Genomic DNA, 11,274 nt, shown 5'->3' on the forward strand with positions numbered 1-11,274 from the left:
AGCCTCCTTTCAGATTCAGTTACGTTATTTTTGGCTCTTATTAGTTGTATAGGAGAGTACTTAACATATCCTGCTAGGCGATTTGTTTCCTATGACATTTATACCGTTTTTATATAGATAGAATCCATTAATAACATAGCTATGGGAGTATACAGAACCGCAGTGGATTAAATCGCTGAGGAAGATCTGTTACAGACACCAATTTTGAGTTTATTCCAGACTTTTTTCGATATAATTTTAAAGAATCCATAGAAAATTTTGAAATTCATAGAAAATACTGAAATCTAAAAAGGAAATCATTGACTAAGGTGATGACTCCTGTTTTATGATCTTTTAAGTTTTTAGGCTACTGATGATGATGATGATGATGATGATGATGATGATTATCATCATCCACTCACTTGATGTAGTGCTGCCTATTTCTTCCTTAGGCTTTATCAGTCTTTTCCCGTGCCTGCCCTCCTCTCTTCCTATTTCTCCCATCTTTCCTGTCGCTTCTTATTGCTTTTCTTTCCATTACAGGTGGCATTACATTGAGTGACAAGCCAAATGGTTTCCTGTAAGGCAAGAAACCATTTACAATGTTTGGTGGTAACCATATAACCAAACCATACGTGCTCCCTACGTGTCAACAAGTGGGTTGGTGGAGCGTTAGTGCCCCTCCCCGTAAAACAAATAACTCAAGGTCAATTGGCCACCCCTTACGGGATTATGGCGGCTGGCAATAGATAGATGGATAGATTATTATTATTATTATTATTATTATTATTATTATTATTGTTGTTGTTGTCTGTTATATATGCTGGGTTCTGAGACTACACTTAGTAAACCATTCTTTGAGTCCCATCAGTCCTTTCACTGCCCAAATGGAATCCATGTAAGGGCTGTCTCATACGGGACTAAGGACTGGAGTATTGGTACTTGCAAGGATGTTTTTACACGTCGGTGGGCATTATGATAGATCAGTAAAGTCTGTTTCAACGAAATTGAAATCTAAAACTTTTCCCTGAATCAGACAGGAGTCTAACTCGCGTCATTTAGGGTAGCAGACCGCTGACTCGGCTAACACCTTTTCCTTGTTAGCGTGAGTATGAATAATCTTTCTACATTTGTGTTCATAAATACTTTTCACATTTAATTTGTCTGGTGCCAAAGAATGGCGCCTTCTCGTGGTTAGACCGATATAATTGGGCGGATGTTCTGCCTTGGATCACGTTCAGAAGTGCCTGAGGCAAAAACATTATTATAGCTGCCACTCAGCCGACGCTTTGCAAAGGAAAACAAAGTTGAGCTTAGCCTTTTTGCCTACAGCTTGTTTCTCAGGGCGAATTACTTTTGTGAGAACTGTGGTTCTTATCGCATAATATGTGACATAAAAGTGCTAGAGAGGAGAACTCAGAAGTGTATAGTATATTGAAGATCTGGTTGGACATGACTTTTGTTTTGTGGATTTTTATATTGATGAATCATTGTTGCATTTCATTTATCTTATCTTTTTGTGTGTGTGTGTGTGTGTGTGTGTGTGTGTTCTTTGCAGTGTGGGGAAAATTTCAGAAACGGTGTCACTCCCATAGTACTGTTGCATCATTTCTACTTACTCCCTCACCATTTTATAGTTTATATATTTTTTCCAATCTTTCAGTTCTTGAGAATATTAAACGTCAGGTATCATACTTCATTCGTCCGACTACTCGTTGATTTTCATGGAGGTCCAAATGTAGGCTTTGTCTGACCTTTTCTGTCGTGTCTGTGTCGTGTAGCTCTTTTGTCGCCGAATCATTTTGATATGAAATACTAAGGTAAATGCCAACAATGCTAATATACGAGAGTATTGTCCTTAGTATTATACAATGTGTCAGGCCGCTGTTACCGCACGCCTAAGGTCATACCTGCCCATTAATAACTAAGGTCTCATTGTTTCCTCTTGCTTATGCTAAATTCTGTTCATGTTTCTCTGCCTGCATTGTTTAAGAGTTTCAAAACTTTTACTCTAAGCATCGGCCTATGTACATTTTCTATCAATTACTCGCAAACAAACAGACAGACAGACAAGCAGACCGATGGGCATAAAGAAGGGCAGAATATTCACAACGGAATGAAGGGATGAGGGATAGGCAAGCCGGTGTGTGTGTGTGTGTGTGTGTGTGTGTGTGTGTGTGTGTGTGTGTGTGTGTGTGTGTGTGTGTGTGCGTGCGCGTGTGCGCGCGCTCACTGGTGGGTCACTGGTCAGAAAAATGAGCTAACGATCATGGAAATATGTTTAAACAAAAGAAACAATCTCAGTTTACCCTAACTTTAAGAGTGGTTACACCTACATTCCCTCTTGCTCCCAAGTAGGATGCGACTAAGACAGATCACCCTCACCCTAATTATCAGGAATGAGCAACCTAGCCCTGTCCGTACGCTACTGACGGGCAGAAATGGACTGGATTATAGACTGGATTAGCATGGACGCTATTCATCATGGATACCCTCATTCACATAATGCTTAATTTATTAGTAGTTTAATACAGTCTTGGACAGCGCATAACTTCTAATTTTCATGCATTTAAACTGGTGGCTGATGGTAGCGATCATCATCCACTCACGGTGTAGTACTGCCTACTTTTTCCTTCACCTTTATCACTCTTTTTCTCTGCCTTCCCTCCTCCCGTCATTCTTCTTCCTTTCTTTCCTGTCACTTTTTATTACAATTCTTACCACGCAGCGTGAGTGCACACTGAGTGACAAACTGTTCCATGTAACCCGAGAAAACCACATACAACGCTGGGTGGTAACTATATAACCAGATGAAATGGAATGATGTTGAGCCTACTATGGCACCCCTGTAACTGGGTGGAGAGACGCAAATGGGTTGTCCATCCAGAAACCAAAGTCTCACACTTTTGCCCGAGCCCTACTGTGACGAGCACTATGCACAGAAAGGGAAAATAGGTTCATCTCACGGGACAGCCCTGCAAAGGCGGGTGCTTGCCTGCGGTTGATGGGTTTCCTTGGCCAGACAGACCGGGATAGATTAACAACAAGAATTCATGTAGGCATTGTGTGATGTAGGGAAAAATGACGTCAGGGTCTTACTGGGCGTCAGTTCCCTGGTGAATATACCCTTATAGGACTGAGGAACATGCGACCGGCCCGAGGAACAAAGTAGGGTTCTTCCAGTGTGAGTTCTTCGGGTTGACTCATACACCACGGGATATGCCGAGCGCAGGAATGATTGGCGCTAAAAAGGAAGGGAGGAGAGTGGAAGAAGAGAGCTATGAAAAAGGAGGAAGAGGGAAATGGAGGGGACAGAATGGAGTGAGGCTAGGGAAGATTAGAGGGGAGATGGCAAAGAAGTGTGAATTGGAAAGGAGAAAATGAATAAGCAAGGATGAAAGAGAGTTAGGAAGGAGCTACGGAGGAAGGGGGTAAGTGGATAAATCTAGCAATCAACACAAGTTTATGGATTTTGTAACCACGTACTATGATGCACTTTGCTCATAATCTTATACCTTCCAGTATGCTATAATGTTTTTGTTTTCTCTGATATGTATTCATTTATGTATATCTCTCTGTTATATCTTGCTGGTTTGGAAGATGGAGAACACAGACATCCCACTGTAGTACAATAACAAGTTCACTATGACATGATGGCAGCTGAAAACATTGGAAAAACGCCAGGAAGAAGTCAAAGTAATTAATAAGGCCGGGAAGTGACGAGTTACAGGTCTTCAGCCGGAAACATATGTCGATGAGGATGCTCTTAAGCAGTCATCATGTCGGACAACGTTATGCCAGGGACAGACTGTTCTAACCCCGACCAGAGCAATGAAGTCGTTTTTAAAGCAGTCTTATGAACTTTATTTTTCTATCAGGGAAATCAGGGAGGTGGAACAGAGCAGGAGGATTTTATCCTGCTGATTACTGGCAAAGTCTGAAACTATTCGGTTCCTGGGGCCTGACAAAAGACCAGAAAACCCAGAATTTGTGTGGAACATTTTCATGACTCGATTAGAAAGAAAAACTAACTTCAACCTGGCAAAACTATACTTACAGAAATACAAAGAAAAAGAAGAGTCGGTTGATGACGTTGTGGCCCACTATAAACTAAATGCTCTGAAGTGTAACTTCATTGAGGAAGAATTTCAAGAGAGAATTACTGAGTACCTCACAGCAGGGACGAAGCATCTGGAACTCCATAAAGATCTGCTCAGCAAACCAAGAACTATGACTCTTGATCAGGCACTGCAAGCATAAAAAACGTTCGAGGCGTCGGGGAAATGCATGAACCAGATGACAGACGTTCATACCACCTTAAGAGAATTAAAGCAGATGAATGTGATTCCGAGAACAAGAGAAGGTAGGAGTGCTCATACATGCCAGAAATGTGGCAGAAATCACCCAGCAGACATTCTACAAATATACCCAGTATGTCAGAAGTGTAATAAGCCTAACCACAGGGAAACGACTGTGCTTGTCCGATCTAGCAAATCATGAAAGGCTTTTCAAAAATCGGAGATCAAAATCAAAACCGAAAGGATCAAGAAAGCACGGCCATAATTCAAGACACATCAGTAAACCCTCAAGTCATAAACTAAGATAACTGGAATAAGTAAAGACTTCACAGGTACACCCAGTCCAACACGAGGATGATGAAGATGAGTACAACTTCATCTCAATCAACCTAGTACAAGTGCCAAATAGGAATACTTGGAATGAAGCATACACCTACATTATAGCAGAATTAAAAACAATAACTGTCCAAGGGCATCTCTATGCTTATCATGTTTATATGGCCACCCGTCAGCTTGGAGTCGGCGGAAAAACCTTCGTTCAAAATGGCCAGCGGTGGCTGGAGTGACTTGTTATGATGGCCTAGTCACGAACCTGATCTTCCATTGTTGCCCTACTTCTCCTTTCTCTACATGATGCAATCTACAGCATTTCTGCTTCTGGTTTCTGTCGCTGCTACCTTTTCTCCATACATCATTTCTCATAATCAGAGGTGGAGCTGACCATTTTGGCATCACTAAAGTGATGCAGCTGCTACCCATGATCGGGTTATAATATTAGGTAACGCCAGCATCTCTGCTCGCCAAGTAAGGGTGGTGTAGGTGGGAGGGGCTTTTGTAGATCCACTGAAAGGTAAAGCCCGCTCTAGCAAGGCAGCCTCTATCCATTTGGTTCCTGTCTTGCCCATCACCTCTGGGGAGTTTGAGCTAACACTCCTTGGTCAAATGTTGAAAACGGTGATGTGTCTTCCTAACTTGCTGTTGATCCTTTCTATTCATACTGGACTGGACTCCCCGACCATCAGATTGCTAATGAAACTCGGACAAATTATTTAATGCCACATCTAGCCACTTTTTCAGGTCTTTCTTGGTTTGTTCAGGTTGTTTCATGTTTATTTTATTTATATTATTGATCTGCTGTGGTGATTTTGAGATAGACCCATATACACTCAGCTCACTCGAGTTTATTTTCCATTATCCAAGGTTCGTCAACAAACCTTAAACTCTAGGGTGGTTAGTTGTGGTCATGATCTACTGATTTGTGCAGAAAGACTGGTTTCAGACTTCTGTCATAGTTCCGAATTTGACTTCACTAGATTTGCCCAGCCGTTGTTTATTCATAGCAACCCAGGCAATCGTAGACGTGGTATGTCGGTTCACAATCAAAATGGATTTTCTTCTCATAGGAAAACTGAGTATGAATGCAACTGCAATTAGTTTGTGATAGTTTATGTGTTCTCACAGCATTAAAATTTTAATCGTTTGGCCCATACAGGAATCTAGATGTGATGACTCCATATATGACTGTCTACTTTCCACAATGCCAGTTGTGCAGCAGGACGATCACAAGGCAGCTTTGATTTTCGTTGTCAATTTCAATGCCCATCGCTGCAACTGGCTTGATTCTGTTTCACTGAATGACGCTCATGGTCGTGCAACACCGGACGTGACCACTGTTTTGGGCTGCCCTCAGATTGTTCTGACCCTACCCAATGTGCTGGCAACTGTCTTGACTGGGTCATCATTGACGTTCCTGGTGGTTTTCTTGCCGTAATCAAAACCCCCCTGGACACTTCTGACCATTCTACCATCAGTGTTTCATTCAATCTTAGGCAGAGCGTTCCTTCTTTTGTCTCCCAGGAAGTTATTTGAAAAGCTATGTTACCTGGGATTCCGTCAGGGAAGAAGTATCGTTTCCTGAGGCCCATTCTCTCCAGTTCTGATCTGATTACAGCATTAAACGCGAAAATCTTTTCAGTCATTAAGTGGAAAGTACTCTGGAAAAAAAAAATCAATCCAGTGACAAGGCATGGTTTACAGATGAGTGCAGGGCTGTTCACGTCTTCATGCGAGTGATGCATGAGCTGCCTATGCTCAGGCCCACTCTTTCGCTGAATGTACATATTGTGATGGAGAGAGGGAGATTTTCAGCTTGGTCTGGAACACTCTATTGAATGCTTCTGAACCACACAAATATCGGTCCATTTTGAAGTCAGCCATTCTCAGGGTATCTCCTTCTCTGCCTCCTCTGCTTGAATCTGGAGGCCTCTTGTGGGTGACCCGACAGGTAAGGCTGATTTGTTGATGTCACATTTTGGCTCCAAGCTCAGTCGTTCTTCATTGCAGGTCAGTGATTGTCAGGAAATTGATCCACTGCTCTGTAAGATTGCTTTCCGATCTAAGGAAGCTGAGAGGTTCCTAAATGAGCTGGACCATCATAGTGGAATTGACACTACAGGCACATTTCCTCTCTTCTTCAAGGATATGTCCAAAGTCTTGGCTCCCAATCTGAGTTCAGTATTCAGGATTCACATAACATCTAGATCGTTTCCCTCTTGTTGGCGAGTTGCTAACATCACTGCTATTCTGAAGGGTTAAGTTTCTCCGTATTTTGCGAATTATCAGGCTATCTCCATTACGCCCATTCTGCCTAAGGTTTTCAAGTGTCTCGTTTTTTCTCGTCTGTCAAAGTATCTGGAATGTTCTGGTTTACTTCCTTTTAATCAGTCTGAGTATCAGAAGACTCTGAGCACTGTGGATGCGTTGCTTACGATTTCTCACATCCTGCAATCTGCCCTTGACTTTGGTTCTAAGGGCGTGATTGTACAACTGTACAAAAAAGTATCATTACTCAGGGGTTCGATAGATACGTAACGAACACTACGATGGCTGCTGTTTCCGAAGGGTTGATACATTCAGATCGACGCATTTATTACCTCAAACACAGGAAATGCCTCTTGTATCTCATGCATAACCAACATTGTTGGATATGCAGGGTACTAACAGTTTTTTAGCCACTTGTCTGTTTTTCCTAAACCGTCGTCGTTTGTCATATTGTTTAACACTAAGTCGTAACGATACTTTTTTGTACAGTTGTACAAGAGGAGATCTCTGGTGTTTTTGATCGTGTGAACCAGGAAGGTTTGCTGTGGAAACAGTGTAGTATCAGCATTGGTGTTCAGTTTCTGCCCATATTGATGCAGTTTTTGAAGACTCATAAACACCTGTTTGCAGGAATGAGTGTTAACTGCAGCTGGCATGATGATTACTCAAGCGTACTTCAAGGTAGTGTTCTTGAACCATTACTCATTATCATCTATACCAGCAATCTGCTTCAGCATACTAAAAATGATCTGTGTTTTCTTGAACCAATACTTTTTATCATCTATACCAGCAATCTGCTTTAGCTTTCTAAAAACAATCTGTGTTGTGCTGATGATGCCGCATTGGTTGTTACCGTCACATCAGCTCAGCCGCATCCATCTATTCATCAGCGAAGATCTGTCTCTCATTTCTCCGTTGTACAAAAAGCGAAATGTGAAGATCAATCAATGGAAAACAAAACTTCTAACAGTTACTCGTTCTGGAACACAATTCTTGCTCCACGATCTCTACCACTGGCTGAATCATTTGTAGCAGAGTGCCTATAACTTGATTTTGGGGAGTTATATTCGACTCGAAATTGACCTCTGAAAGTCATATTCATTATTTACTATCTTCTGCGTCTCGTAAGGTCGGAAAACTGAGGAAAGCTTATAAGGTCTTTGTTGATGCTTATTTATCTGTTAACAGCTTTCATTGCTTCAGCCTTCCGATCCTAGAGTACTGTGTACCAGTATAGGCATCATCTGATCGACAAGATATTTTGCAATGCGAAGTTTCTGTGTGGTGGTAAAGTGCATTGCCACCTACTTCAGAAGTCTGATCCTTCAATAACCACATGTCTATCATGGGCGCGACCTCTAAATTTCCAGCCGGTTAGGTGTCACACCAGCCAGTTTCGACGGTGCATCATTCCTAACACATTACGCATTTGGAGAGGTTTGTGCTGCAGACAGTGTCCAGCTGTTCAGGTCGAAGACCAATTTACTTTTGAGACATCATGACACCAATAGCAATACACCAGCCCTGTATGAGAAAGCCCTAGCATGTAATCAATGTGGACGGTGGGTATTAGCGCCGAAATGGTGACATGTGGAGATGTAACGGGACTGCTGGGCCTTGGTGACAGACCCTGTGGTCTTTGCCTAGGGTCGGACACATTTAAAAAAAAAAAAAAAAAAAAAACACTTTCGTGGCTTGTAGTTTATGATTCATGTAGGTGATGAAATCTCACCAATGATGTAGTTACTCCGCCTAATTCATATATGAGTCACCAGAAAGAGTAAACTGAAGAATGATACTGTTCTTGTCTTAGAGGAATTATGTAAACTGAAAGGACTTTCGGTGGAAAACGCCTTATGTCAGGTGAATAACGATGGGGAAAAGCATAATGTTCCCAATAAATCAGATGAATGAAGAAGTGCAGATAAAAAGGGGGACTTGTATATGCAGCCAATCCAAAACTGTTCCCTAGAATTGCACTCTCTCTCCGTCAATGTTATCTTACGTGAAGTTCCAGCTATAGTTACTTCCCATACAGGAGCAGAAGATCTTCAAGAAATAAACAAGTTTAATAAGATAGCTCAGGTATTAACATATCAGTACACGCTAGTTGACAATCAAAACACAGCAATGATGACGATTGTGAAAAATCTCAGAAATGCAGAAAGGATAACCAACCACAGTGTGGACAAAATAAATGCAATGGAAGGAAACATGACACCTTTTCAACACTTCTTAGTAATCATGGAACATACTGACACAATAATAGTCCGGTTAGACAACACTAGAGCTCGTTATCAAGCTTTGATGAAAGGTATTGCAAATGCTGGTAATGTCAAGATCACCATTAACCTACTTCCAGTTCACGATCTACATCAAATAATCAGTCAAGGGATACCCAAACATGGTTTGCCTTTGTTCCGGGACAGGAATCTCATGCTGTATTATCCATACTTAGGAGCGACTCTAACACCAACATCAGTAGTAGTTCCTGTACCATTCATAACAGATAATCTGTTCACAGTCTATGAAATATATCCTTTTCCCTCTAAGAATAAATGACACCTTGGTCATCATCAACGTCAACACCAACAACGAACTCATCATGATCTCCAAGAGACAGGACACTGTCACTTTCGCTAGTGAATTAACGATTGAATGGGAGTGTCGTACTTCATTACATGCTGTTCACCTTTGTCCTAAATACATTTTCACGTTTCCTCCAACTGGAACAATACCTTGTGAAATGCCTATCATAAGAAATTATGACATTCATCAGCACTGCAACTTCACATTTGCTCCAAACTCACCCATCATCATCGCATCGGGCATTCACAGATTATACATAGCACCTGACTGTTGTGCGTACTTACACCATCCTTGTCCACCTTAGTTACAATCACTATGCCATCCTTAATCACACACACAAATACTTCCAGCCACTAGCTGAGATGGATTTAAACATGAGCACAAATATTAAGTTGACTTCACCTAAGTCTGAAACCATGCAATTAATCAAACAATGAAGCCCTAGGAAGAACTGAGTATAAGTATGTTCAGTCCATATTATGTGTACAGTCCTGCTCCAGTTGTCTTTATAAGCTTCTCCATTGCATTTAGTATAATACTATTGGCAATGCACAGAATGCAAGCAAGGATTGCAAATCTGGAGCTAGTATCTATGAGAAGAAGATTAAACATTCACGTGAGACCCCCTGAGTCAAATGTGTATAATATGTAAATAGTGTAAGTTTTATATACAAAAAAAAAGAAAAGGAAAAAATGAAGGAATACGAGTATTATGGGGTAACATATAATATTAATCTAATCATGTATCAGTGATAAACTGATACACATATATCCATCTCATATAACAATATATATATATATATATATATATATATGTATGTATGTATGTATATGCTTAACAGTTGCCATGACTTATCAAATGACCAGATATTCCAGTCTCACAAAGATGAATGGCTCAAACAACTGAGCATGTGAAAACAAGCGTTTTATAACCATCTTAGATCTACTGGAATTAACTCCATATATGAAGATCTCGCTCAGTACACAACCGGAACCGGTAATCCCCAGAAAATTTAAAGAAAAGACTCTACCTGGACAAAAAGTCTCAAACCAAAATTATACAAGACCTAGAAATAACGAAAGTAAAAATTAAAATCGAAAGATTTAAAGAAGAAGCAGAGAAGCAACTACAAATCATGAATGCAGCAGAGAAGGATCTAAAGAAACTAGTCAATAAATATGATTCTCCTGATAGAAGACTAGTACAAAGATATAACTGCTGAGGAAAATATCTCCAAAAAGATTTGGGAGAAAAAGAAATTACTCTTTCTAAGTACCACCTGTAATAATATGCCAAAACCTCCATCTGCACATAAAACCTCAGTAATAAAAGACCTAAATCTTATACTAATAGAAGATTGAGCAATAATGATACAAGATCTCCCTATTATAAAAACAGGTCAAAACAGAGACAGACACAATTATGTTCCAGGCTTGAATGAACTGGGGAACCTTTTCTTTGTAATGAATGTTGCCTCACAAAACCTATTACGTGAGAGAAATAATAATCAAAATTATTTCAGGAGAAATTAGAATTGGAGGCAACTCAGAAAGTAGACCCAAAGATAATAAACCTTTCAACTTACACACTGAGTGCTAATGAAAAATCCTTACTTACTAAGGGACAATAATATTGCCCCACACCAAATCAACTCAATCACGAGGAACTTAATAATGATATTGATGAGTTATGCCGAAAATTAAGTTTAAATGAATTTTTCCACAACAGTATGTTAAATAATGAATCACTAGTAAAACCTAAATCTACATGGGAACCAAATGCTGGTAGAAACTCCACTCACGATGC

The sequence above is a fragment of the Coenobita brevimanus genome, chromosome 107, assembly GCF_032717465.1.
Source record: "Coenobita brevimanus isolate Jiangsu-jjx chromosome 107, ASM3271746v2, whole genome shotgun sequence".
Taxonomy (NCBI): domain Eukaryota; kingdom Metazoa; phylum Arthropoda; class Malacostraca; order Decapoda; family Coenobitidae; genus Coenobita; species Coenobita brevimanus.